Source organism: Staurois parvus, unplaced genomic scaffold, assembly GCF_062004578.1.
Source record: "Staurois parvus isolate SC_StPar_1 unplaced genomic scaffold, SC_StPar_1.0 ptg000186l, whole genome shotgun sequence".
Lineage (NCBI taxonomy): Eukaryota > Metazoa > Chordata > Amphibia > Anura > Ranidae > Staurois > Staurois parvus.
Genome location: NW_028317982.1, coordinates 10,682,746 through 10,695,891, shown reverse-complemented (window position 1 = coordinate 10,695,891; position 13,146 = coordinate 10,682,746). Strand labels below are relative to the sequence as shown.

At 37.3% G+C, this 13,146-nt stretch overlaps 1 protein-coding gene across 3 annotated transcripts in view; it reads right to left on the bottom strand.

Moving 5' to 3' along the window:
* The window catches only part of SLIT2 (slit guidance ligand 2), a 386,975-nt gene that overhangs the window by 243,829 nt on the left and 130,000 nt on the right, over positions 1 to 13,146 (bottom strand). The gene's annotated exons all lie outside the window — the stretch shown is intronic.

The following is a 13,146-nucleotide window of genomic DNA, read 5'->3' as shown; positions in this document are numbered from 1 at the left end:
GCACACTGGGCTTTTCTCTAATGAAATGTCAGTGCTTTATTGGAGTTAATCGATTGTACAACATGGTAATTTATATATTTTTTCCATTAATATGACAGACAAATCTCAAGGAAATGTATATACTGCATGGACCTTCAACATTAGTCCCTTCTGCCAAAGGTGCTTACAATCTAAAGCCTCAAAATTCAGTCTCAGATTAAATTCTGGGCAGGAGCCATGATACCCATCAGTTTGTCTTTACTTTGAAAGATAAAAATAATATATAAGAACATACCAATTCCTTGTAGGCATTTTCCCTTTTGGCGAGTATACCCCTGTACTGTCTAGAAATATATAAATTTCCTTTTTATACCCCTATATGTGTTTGTAGAACTATGTAAAACATTTTTTGGAATGCAATTTGTTAATGGGTGTAAAACGTTCCCTCTGGTTAGGGAGCCATAAATTGTAGTTAATCTATCCACTGAGACTTCAGCTCTGAGTAACCATGTTGATAATGCCTGAGACAAAAGGGAAATAATCATTACGCTCTTCACTAGTAATGTTGTTGGTGGGAATTAGCAGTTTCTCTATGCCGCTGTTGGTAGCAATTTTGTTTTTGCCCTTGGCCGTCTAATCAGTCTTTGGACCCAGATTAAGGCTGTCAGGTTGTGTCAGTCGTTCCTCTGTGAGTGTTCACTAGACTACCTTTTATCCTGTGAGCCATACTCAAATGTCACATACGTCTCCAGGGAAAGCAGACTTCCTGCTGGGAGCCTAAGACTGCAAAATGCCATCAAAAGGAATGGGGAAGAGAATGAAAGTCCTTTATAAACACGTGGATTTTATTTCAGAAAGGCCAAATACTTACTGCCCCTAGATGATGTGACTTTGGTAGGCTATCAGAAGGCAAAATGCACAATTATACATATTTCCTAAATATGTACAAACGCAGGAAGGAAAATTGTAAGATTCAGAAATGTGGAATGAAAATGTAAGATACTTATATTACAGCTTGTACAAGCCATGTACTTTTACGTTTCTATTATATTTGGCCTCATTTATTTCCCTAAAGGATAACTGCACTTTTACTTCTTACTTTAGGCCCAACGCCTGGCCTACAGAGAGAACGCCATGGCGGTATTTGAGAGGTTTAGTATGACCTAGGAATAGGTGAGGTGGTATTAGAACTGGATACTTGGGAAGAAATGGCGTTTGAGAAACAGCAAGGACGATGTACCCGAGCCAAAGAACATTGTCTAAGCATTTTTTTAAGCAGTGTAAAGCCCAGGCATTCCAAAAGAAACAAACCGGCTTGGCATTTGAAAAGAACCATGCGTTTCTGACAGTAGAGGAACAGAGAATTTAATGATTTCTCTGTAAACAGGTTGTATGGACCTAATAAGGTTGGTTTACTAATGGCAAATATGCTGTTCACTTTGTAAAGGATTTTGCCCTAGACTTTAAGGAATCCAGTGAAATTTCACTTTGCAAAGAATATGCAATCATGTGCAGGGAAAAGTAAGAAAAACAAAAAGAGCATTTTTGCTTGCACGATTGGATGATATAAGTCAGCATAGCTTCATCTCATTCATCAAGCTCTGGTGGTAATTCTTTTGCAAGGTGCTACTTCCCTTCCAAAGTGAACGGTCTATTTGCCTTTAGAAAATCAGCTCCAATACCTCAACATGCGAAATGGAGCCAAGAGCTGCACCTGCTAGCTAATAAAAAAAATTACTATTCAATATTTTATAATTACCCGGCTGAAAAAAAGGAAGAAAAAATAGTCTGTATTTTATTTTTATACATGACCATAAGAAAATATGTACAAAAACACTTATTATTTCATTTAAAGGGCCTTTCCACTTGAAGCTAAACGTAACATCTGAATAGAGAGTAAGTGTAACAGTGAGAGAGGTCTAAAGCTGAGGTCTCTGTATCTTTAAAAAATAAATTCCTTTAATGGATATCCTTGTATATGGGGTTTTGGGTAATTACAAATGGTCTTTATGATATAGGATTGCAGTATAATTTGAAAAAGCCCATAACAGGAATAATAACAGCAATAATTTTCAAGGAAAATATGACTGCACGTACTATATGCTATTTCTACATAAGAAGAGATGAAATATTTAGCCTTGAACTTTTCCCTTTGTGGTTTCTTTTCGCAATATAATTAAATGAGCTAAATTACTTTATTTTGCTTTGCCTAATTTGTTCTCATTAGTATGTCCAGAGCTTGTCCCAGAGACTGTATCATGTGAAGAATTAGGCAAGGAGCAAAGCACTAGAGCAGATTCATCAGCACATTGTTTGCAACACTTGTTAAAATGTCTTGCATTCCATTCATTTCTCCTTCCCATTGATGTCAATGCAACATTTCATGCTTGAAGAATCAATGGAGAGTGTGAAAAGTGTTTGATGGGGCTGGATTTCTTAAGAGCAATGAGATTAAGATAACTCCACACAACATGGTTTTATGCTAATGCTGAAAGCTATGCATTGATACAGGATGACTGCATTACTTTAAACAGGATCACACAAATATTTGTTGTACAACAAGCAAGAATGTAAATCTGAAAAACAAATGTAAACATCTTAAGCCTCATTATGTTTGTCCAGTGACCACCAGAGTACTGTACCTCCGAGCATTACGGAACAGCTTACTACAGACGGTCTTCTTTAAGTAACCAACAGTTGGTAGACTTTTGAGACAACAGTTGGTGGCTTTTGCCCATATGTTCATCAGTTACAGAGCAGGTTAAAATACAAAGGTGGGTACAGACAGGCAGATGTCTATAGAGAACATGATGACTAGTTTCCTGTAAGGTCCCCAACTTACAATTTCTACAGCGTCCTTTGATGACATCTTTTTAAAAGTCCATTCTTTGGAATGGTCACCTCTACCCTTCTCTAACTACTTTGCAAGTCCAAAGTACATATCAGGTGTTGGGATATTGAATATGCACATGCTTATTCAGTGTTAGCAATACATTAGTGGAGACGTAGATTAGTGAAGGAAGGATGAAGAAAGGCTGAAGATGACAGCATAAACCATTAAAAAGAAAGAACACTACTACATGGAGTTTAGGTTCTGCCTATGTTTGTGTAGGTTTCCTCTACTTTGGTTTACTTTGGAGTACTTTGGTACTTACAGGTTCATAGGTATCCTCCATAATTGTCCTTATTTATTATAAAGGATGCCTCCATAATTAGAGGTGTACGAATGTGATCAGGACGAATTGTGAAGACACACTGTACACCTCTACTGGCAACTGAGTGTGATGACATCATCCCTAGCACCTTCAGCTCTCTTAGTGCCCATCAGCACTCATCCCATTCACCAGTCAACCCTTTTCTGGGTACTGTTGCCCATCCTACTTCAGTTCTTCTGACAGTTCCCACCACCTCCAGGTGGCTCCTCCACCCCTTGACTGGCTAGCGACGGACAAGTAAATTCAGTGTATTGTGGGATTTTGCACACATTCTTTGTTTCATGCATAGGATTAGTGGTGAATAGACCATATCATTCTTGTAGACAGTAATTGCTCATCATTCATCTGCAATGTCTGTATCATTGAAAAATAAGCTAAAAACAAACGCCAGGCAGATGACTGATTCTGAGTGACTGCATACCAATATATTATTACAGTAGTAAAGTTTGTTTCGGAACGATTAAAACAAAATACCATTATTAGATCTGTACTTCATCCTCTAGCACAATAACAATTGCTGAGGCTCAGAACCCATCTACAACATTATTGGCTCATAAGTACACCTTCTGGTTTTGCTGAACCATGCTGTCTTAAACAATGTCATCTTGCACCTTTCAACACACTGGTTTCTTGGTTCTGATTATGAAGCAAATATAATGGAAGACATCTTGGACCTGCTGAATTATTACAGTTAAGAACTCTAAAAACAGGTTTTGTTGTGCATCTACTGTATATGAACTGTATTCTGTATGACAAGTATTTAATCTTATTATGCCAAGGATATGGATTAATTACATCTTTATTGTAACATATTTATTATTTAGCTGGGAATGAAGTTTAGTATTGTAATCATTCGTAGATCATCTGACACATCACTACAATTGGCCCCCGCCTGACTATGGTTTCATGCTATGTTTATCCATTCTTAGTTTACTATCAATAAAATACCTCTCATTTTTTTCTATGTCTGCCAGTTGCCTAAAACCCATCACCATGAGCAAGTGATGAAGAAGGTCTGGTTGTTTAAAGTGCACCTGTTACATGCAGCCAAGGCATCCATTTGGTGCACTGAACTATTTATAAGAAATCAGCAATTTTCTTGGAATTAGGGCTGTGCTTTATGATTAACAGACATTATTTTATTTTATTTCAGGTACTTATATAGCGCTGTCAATTTACGTAGTGCTTTACATATATATTGTACATTCACATCAGTCCCTAACCCTCAAGGCGTGTACAATCTAAGGTCCCTAACTCACATTCATATACAAGGGCCAATTTTAGACAGGATTCAATTAACCTACCTGCATGTCTTTGGAGTGTGGAAGGAAACTGGAGTACCCGGAGGAAACCCACGCAGGCACAGGGAGAACATGCAAACTCCAGGCAGGAGGTGCCGTGGTTGGGATTCGAACCAACGACCCTAGTACTGCCAGGCGGAAGTGCTAACCATTTAGCCACTGTGCTGCCCAGACATACAGAAATACAAATATTAGACAGCAATAATACTTTTTCTAGATTTGTAAAGAAGTATATATTTGAAGAGTTGATGGTAGAAAGCAGGTACATTATTATTGGTGGTAAAAAGCAGGTATTCGAAGTGAGATTTCAAGTGCTCAGTTATTTTCTCCACTTAATTTAATTGCCGGCAGCAAATATTTTTATGTAGAACATTATTAGATACACGGAATATAACTGGATACTAACATTTATAGGTAAAGTTGATCCAGGGAATATCTGATTGCCTCTCGGGGGATCAGAAAGGAATTTTTTTTCCCAGCAGGAGCAAATTGGATCATGCTTTGCTGTGCTTTTTTTGCCTGCTTCTGGATCAACTGTGGGTATAGGATTATAACTTTTTTTTTTTTTTAAATGGTTGAACTGGATGGACTTTTGTATTTTTTCAGCCAGACTAACTATGTAACTATTATTCAAGATTAATCATAGGAATTGCTTTTGCCCTCTTTGAAATGCATATTGGCATACCCTTGGCCCAGTTCTGAAGGCTTTATTGTTTAATATAAAACTTCATCTACAACATCGCAGGAACGCTTTAAGATTAATATTTTCCAATGGTAAGCTTGCTTCTTCTGTGGGACCTCATCCAATTGCAGAAAGGCAAAGCTGGGAACCCAAATGCACACATTTCACTCCTACAGTCCCAAATATAAACTATGGAGTTATTCATCCCAACAGCCTGAACCAAGACCTAAGATCAACTTGGTTTGACTTTGCTTTAGGTACTCAAAGTGGAAGTAAAGCCAAAATGTTTAGTAGAGAAGGGTTAAAGCCTTGTATGGTTATGTTTTTTGTTGTTGTTGTCTGTGTCTAATTTCCTGTTAAGATTAACTGAACTTAACAGGAATTCAGAGGAAATCTCCTAAAGGGCAGGGAATATCCTGTTCTATAGTTGTCCCTGTCACAGATGTTCTCACTGAAGATTTCCCCTGACCTCTTATTGTGGGGTCAACTCCACAAATTTGGATTTTCCCTTACTTTCTCAGTGATAATGGTCACCAATATAGAGGAGTAAAACTCCCCAATGGGGACATAGACAGGAATAAAACTTGACAAAGTGTCCATTCCTTCCCCAATCTATCCAAGATTTAAAAGAAAAACAACGAAAAAAAATGGTTTTGCGTAGAGGCACACTTTAATATATAAATGTGTGTTACAGAAATAAAAAAAAAAAAAAGAGAGTGCATCAGCCAAATGCATTATCCAAAACACCATTTTTTAAAGGATAAAAATGGATAATTATACTCAAACAAACAAAATGAAAAAGGCTCAGCACACTATCGGGCTCTCAGGAAGAGGAGGCTCCCATGAAACACGGCAAAGTCTATAGGCCTTTGTAGCACCATCCTATCTGGAGGCAAGAACAGCGATTCTGTTTTTCTCCCAATAATGTGATGAGCCTTTTATATGGTTTCTTTTATGAGTATAATTATCCACTTTTAGCCTTTGAATAAGTGATGTTTTTAATAGCACACTAGGATGGTGCGCCCTCTATTTTTTTTCTTTCTGTAACAGTGTTTATGGATCACCCCTGTCTGTGGAGGGAGGCAAGGCATACCTGAGGACTGATGTCATTCTCGTGGATTCAAGATACCTGAAGTAGAGAGTAACTTCCCCCAATTAGTAGTATACTTTCCCACCATTACTAGTATAAAAAAATTAAAAATAAAAATTCCAGTATATATACCGCCATTTGTAGATGCTATAACTTTCACGTAAACCAATTAATTTACACAAAGTGGGATTTTTTTGTAGCAAAAACATGTAGCAGAATACATTTTGGATTAAATTTATGAAGACATTTTTATGGGATAGGTTTCAAAGCAAAAAGTCAAAAATATTGTTTTTTTTTTCAAAATTGTCGGGGTTTTTTTTGGTTATAATGCAAAAAATAAAAACCACAGAGGTGATCAAATACAACCGAAAGAAAGCTCTATTTGTGGGAAAAAAAGGACATAAATCTCTTTTATATACAGCATTGCATGACCGCGCAATTGTCATTTAAAGTAATGCAGCGCAAAAAATGACCTGGTCAGGAAGGGGGGTAATTCCTCTGGAGGGCAAGTGGTTAAAATGACCATTTTGTTTAGTACACTTGGATCTTTGGCACTAAATAGGACATGGTTACTTGCACACTATCAGAATTAATGTTCTGAGACTGATTTATAGAACATTTGCTAACACTTATTTTCAGATTGTGTTGTGGGAATTTTGGACTCTAGAATTGTGACATAAAATATACAATGTGATAACATCTTATCTCCAAGACCGCTAATACAAATGAGCTTTTATATGTGGCGTCAGTCATTTTTAAAAAATGAAACCTAGTTCTGTTTCCAATTTAGCAGCTTTAGCAGTGAAGCTTCCTTCTAGATATATTTATTTTACACACTACTTTATATACCGTACACACACATATACATACGCACACATTTCATTTGATCATTACATTAAATATACACATGCTTCTTCCTAATTATCTCCACACAATGATTGTGCTTTATTGTACTTGGTCTATGGATTTGGTCTAACTAAACGACAACTATGGATGATCTATTAGCCTATTTAGGCTGATCTCTGCAGCCCTCACAGTGAAACTGTAAGAAATGTGGGCTTTTAAAGCTGCAGGCTTTAGGGTGGTCATCCTGATACTGGTTTTACTCTCTAGTGAGTCAATATAATAAGCATGCAGCCAGTGATGTCTGAACTCCCACCCTACATAATTGTTGTATATTGTGGTTACATCAGTGACTCACTAGGTAGAGAAGCCAAGGCCACCCTGGAGTGCACCAACAACATTTCAGTGACAGCAGAAGTGATATTTAGTGTTCTATTGCCATAGAAAGGATACTAATCAGATTACTAGGTATAAAGGTGACTCTTTCAGGACACATGCTCAAATCTCTATACGAAATGCAATACAAAATTACAGAGCAAGTAGACAGGAGACATGTTTAAAAATGTGTACGAACTAAAAATAAAATACAGGTTCCATTTATAAAAAAAAAAAATGTATAGAAGAACACATAAAAGAGGGACAACATTCAAAATACAACAATAGTCATCTAAGTCATTAAAATAAAGCTCCAAAACATGTCAACATCATACAAAAGATGATTTCAAATCCATTCTGTCTGGAGGAAAAGGATCGGCAGCTGGGCTAATTAATTTAGATTACGCATAGCTTAAAATATGCAGTAAACAATTAATAAAACAATAGTGCTTTGCTTCTAGCAGAGTCTCCAGCATTCCAGAATTTTACAAATGTCATCGAATATAAAAGTTAAAAAGATCATTACTGAAGAAAGCAGTTTATTGATTAACCCGTGTGGCTCCAAAACCAGGACAAGATTTGAATGGTCACTGCTGCCTCAGCACTAACGTAGACGTTATTTTAAATCAGGCAAATAATTAAATGGGTTCTCAGTAAATATTCTGACATGCAGCAGTGCCCAGATTTATTTTATAATGTGGTGGTTAATTATTTGCAGTGTCCAAGAAAGGGGCAGAGTGTCACGTACCTGACTTCACACAGTGTGCTGCTATTGAATTAGACATAAATACAGAAGACCAAAATTAATGATATTAGAATTGCTGATTGTTCAGCAGAAGCATCTGAAATGTAAAAGTAGTTTATACATTCTTAGACTTGGTACACACTGGGGTTCATTTAGGGCTCATTCACACTGCAGCTGTTTTGCTGGGTTGGTCTGCAAAGATCAATGCAGGATCAGCACAAGGGCACATAGAAAACAGTTGCTTTCTAAGGGAGCACAGCACCATGTGGCCCTTACGGTTAATATGTCCTGGCCACTCCATTTATGTCCTCAAAAGCAGGTATTTACAATATATTATAAATGCAGCACCAGCATAGCCCTGAAGACTTTTTAAAGGTCAGAAAAATACAATACTAAGATATGTGGCTTCAAATTATTATTACTACATGTTTTTATATATGGCTGGATTGTTCAATTTGGACATTATGTTTTCTATGCATATATATCAGTTGGCCAATGGAAAAATGTTTTGTAATGTTTTATTATATTTATGATGTTTTTGCTCACTTTCCGTGGCTCCACATTTACTTAATTTTGGTGGGAGGTTATCACTTGATATATATGTTACATAGGTAATGTGGTCCATTTGGTACTTTGGCTCTGAAGAAGAGGGTTCGTCTCTCGAAATGCGTAAGACTTTGGACACTACGCAGACTTTTCATACTAATGGCTTGGTACCGTGGACCTTGAGGCGGTCTCGTCTGCATCCCATTACATGCTTGTTCTTACATGTGTTTGTGAGTAGATTCCCTACTTTTTATATATTCTTTAGCAAATGCTGTTTTTGGTAATGTACTAGGTCAGTGTGCCCTCTTTTCTTTTATTATTTCCAGTTTAGTGAGGACACCCACAGTCCTGAGATGGCAGCAAGACCTTTGGCACCATACCAATAGGCCAGATACCCTTAAGCACTCAACAGGTCTACACCCTTAAGCACAGGAGGTTGTACTGTATCCTACACAATGGTCCACAGCCCACACCCATTTTAGCATGCAGGCTGGTATGAATGTTGACTTTGCAAAGTGTATGTTCACATAGTTTAGCAAATAAAGTAAAGCTGTACCTAATAAAACCTAGTAACTAGTTAAAGGAAAGTGGAGCTTGAACAAGAAAAACCCCCCAAAATATTAGAAAATAGTCAGGAAATGCAGAAGAGACATACTATTTAAGTTCTTTACCTGTCTGTATGCCCTGTACACGGAGCTGCACATGCGCAAAGTTACCCAGAAACCAACCAGCCAAAGATGTTACCCAGAAGACAGCCAAAGAGATTAAGTGGGGAACTCCAGACCATGCCGTGCTGGAGAGTAAGTGAGTATAGTTCTGCTTTAGGCAGAACTCTTTTAATCTACCGTGCCACTAGTAGCTGATCTCCATTTGTTTACATTTAACACAATAACTAAAAGATAGAACACATATCAAAAATGTTAAAATTCACATTAAGAAATTATTTAAGACATTTAAAATATGTGCTCCCCTATACTGAATAATGGATTAATAGAGGTTTTTATTATCGGACTGGATATCAGTATTAAAGTGCAGCTAAACATAGGAACAAAACATATCATGCATCTTACAAGTCCCTTGATGTGCTGGCTGCATTCATTTTTTTCAGGTTTTTATGCAACACACTTCCTGTAGGGGGTGGGGCAACACTCACTCACTGCAATAGGAAGAAGGGCCAGCCACACACCGGAGGATAGATGAATATAGTGTGCATTTATTGATCCATAGGACACACAAAACACCAGGACACTAGGACATGATGTCGTGCTTAATCATAACCAAGTGGTATACCTGTTCTTTGGATTCAACACTCAATCACTGTACTGTATCTACAAAAAAGAGAGTTGTCAGCCATGATAGAAGGTTTATTAGGAGTAAAGAACATTTCATCTTGTCTCCATATTATGGGGGAGGTTATCATTCACAGAAGTAACCTGGGCAGGGCTGATAACACTACTTGAGATTTCAGTCCAGATCAGACAGAATGCAGAGGGAGTTAGGAGCTCACTGGATTTCTGGAAGGACCAACAGCTTTTTTTCACCTATTGAACAGATATAGCGAAATGACATAATGGCATATATAAAACTGACCAAATGAGAGAAGCTCATTGTTCAAGATAACATACACTTTGGTGTACTAACATTCATATAGTGCTGTCAAATTCTACGGTGCCAAACAAAATACACAGAGCCCTTTACAACTGTCCCTGTTCTAGTGTGTACAGTCTAACAACCCTATCAGAAGGATACAATTCATAAAGAACAACTCTACCGTTAATGCTGGAGGCAACCGTAACACCTAAAGGAAATCATTACCCACATATATTTGATGATCTCCCACGCTGACTCTCATTGGCCAGACTGGGTGACAATGATCTCATTTATTAACACCCTTTGACTCTGTGTGGCCTTTGGGGTAAAAACCATCATTCATAAAACTGGAAATCCTATCCCAGAAAAGCTCCTTTAGAGAAAAGAAAAGGAAATTTATGCAACTTTTCTAAAGCCTTATAGAGTAAACACCACTCCATTGCTCAGAAAGCCATTGGTTATTGAATGAGATTTATATAAACTAGATGGCATATATACAGAGCATCAAAGTGCACTGGGATGAATGATCCCTGAGTAGAAAGTTTGTAGGAATTTTCAGAAACTAAACTCACTCTTGCACTTACTATGAAAACATGCGTGGACCTATGCCGTTGACAGCTCTTTTTAAAGCACTTTCATGGTGGCGGATCATTCATGGGTTTGATTTCAGAAAATGAAGACAGACGCCACAAAAAGGTAGGCCAAATGTTACATTACTCTCGGCTAAAATTAAAACAGCTTAGATGGGTAGAGAGTAGACGGAGCAAAAAACAGCAACAAGTACTCATAAAGCATTAAACGCAGAACAGGATTACAGGAAAATCCTTGGAAAATCTTGTTAGAAGTAAATAATAATAGTGGACAGAACAAGCATTTTAGTTATGCTATGAAAATCATCATTGTTTCATATTATACCTATGTCCTGATGCAAAAATTAGCAAACATAAATTTCAAATTCAGTTCAATTCAATGTGTATGCACAGTGTAGTGTACTTCCAGAAGTCTAAAAATATCAAGAAGAGATGCGTTATGGACTTTCTGAAAGTCAGTATTTGCATAAGGTTAGTAAAGCTTACCCCTCTCCTGACGATTAACCACTGTCAAGAATGGAACATTTCATGGTTCTTTAAGAGCACTGCCAATAAAAGTGGATTTTGTTTTGTTTTTTTCGTTGTTCTGGTTGAAGATATGGCAGCACCAAGGTACCGCTGGTGAGGGGGGAGCCTATTTCTAACCAGTAGCTTTAACACAGCAGGTACAAGGTAACACCTTTTAGTTCCTACTTTTCACCATGTCCATTACCTTGATATTGTTAACACTAGTACATGTTCTATTATAGACAAAATAAAATAATCTTAGACATATGCACCCATGAAGTGGACATCCTTGATGATTAGCACATATCTATTCATAAATTAAAAGATGCAGGTAACTGAAGGTTTTTTTTTTTCCACCACTTATAATGGCCATTATATTAAACAGGGCTGTACATTAAATAACAAAATGGGTGCAAATTACAGTTTCCAGACATAATACTGGAGGAAAAAAGAGGGCCTTGCCAATGTACAGCCACAGTGCTTTTTGCATGAGGAACTCATACAAAAACACTTGTTGCTCTCTGCATAATATAAGAATTTTTCGACCATGAGAGATCATCTACATTGGTCGGATTTGGCCATCACTATGAACAGCCAAAGCTACTTCACAGTCAGACACTTGTAGCCTTATAACAGTAATGATTGGCATGCCAGCTGTCCATGCAAAGTTAATTTTCTTTTTTATTGTTGCACTAATAGTACCATCACCTCACTCACCACACATTCTTTTGAGAGCCTCCTCGGCAAACTAAAGCATTACTACTTGGGTACGGCTACCTGATCTTTGGATTTCCATCTTCCAACACACTTTTTGTTGTGTTGGATGCTCGGCCCAGTGTTGCATGCTGTGATGCCTTCAGCCAGCCCTTACATAACGAGCGTCCTGTAGTGAAGTAACAGCCAACTGAAAAAACCACAGAAGGGGGAATCAGGCATCTGATGCTTCTACAAGAATATGTGTAAAGCCAAAATCTTTTTGGTCCCAGAGATGCTAGAAGAAGTAAAAAGAAATATCTACAAAGTGAGGGAAAGTCCCTTTCTTGGACAGTTGTCACCAGAATACAATGTGAGAGTAAATCTTCAGCTATTCCGGTGACAATCTTCTCTATAAAATCCAAAAAAAAAGAAGTGAGTTTTCATACACTTAAAGGCACCGCAGAGTGTCTGTTATGTACCGTGGGTAAAATTTTAAGGTTTTTTTCACCTTTCAACATATAGTAGGCTTACCTCAGGGAGAGTTTAACAAGAGTTTTACTGACTAACACATTTAATTAGCCATACCGTTTTGATAACATTTTTCATCCAAAAAAAAAAAACAGCAATTGCAACAGGATAAAAACTAAATTAACACAATAATTTCACAGAATATTTACATTTCTTTGACTGAACACCTCTGATAATCTATATACTTTGGCTCCAATTAAATTTTAAAACAGATTTCCGTCCACTTGCTGAAATAGATATGCTTCATTTGGGCTTGTTTAGAAAAACTAATAGTTTGATGGTGTCTAGATCTATTACGGATCATAATCCAGGCTGATTTAGACGCTGCCATCAGATAAGCACAAGAATGAGGGGATATGGCTGTCACATTACATTTGTACACTCGATCAATGTCAGATGTTTGCACACTAGAAATTTGATTACAATGTAGAGTTTCCAATTTACTTTGCTGGGTCTTTT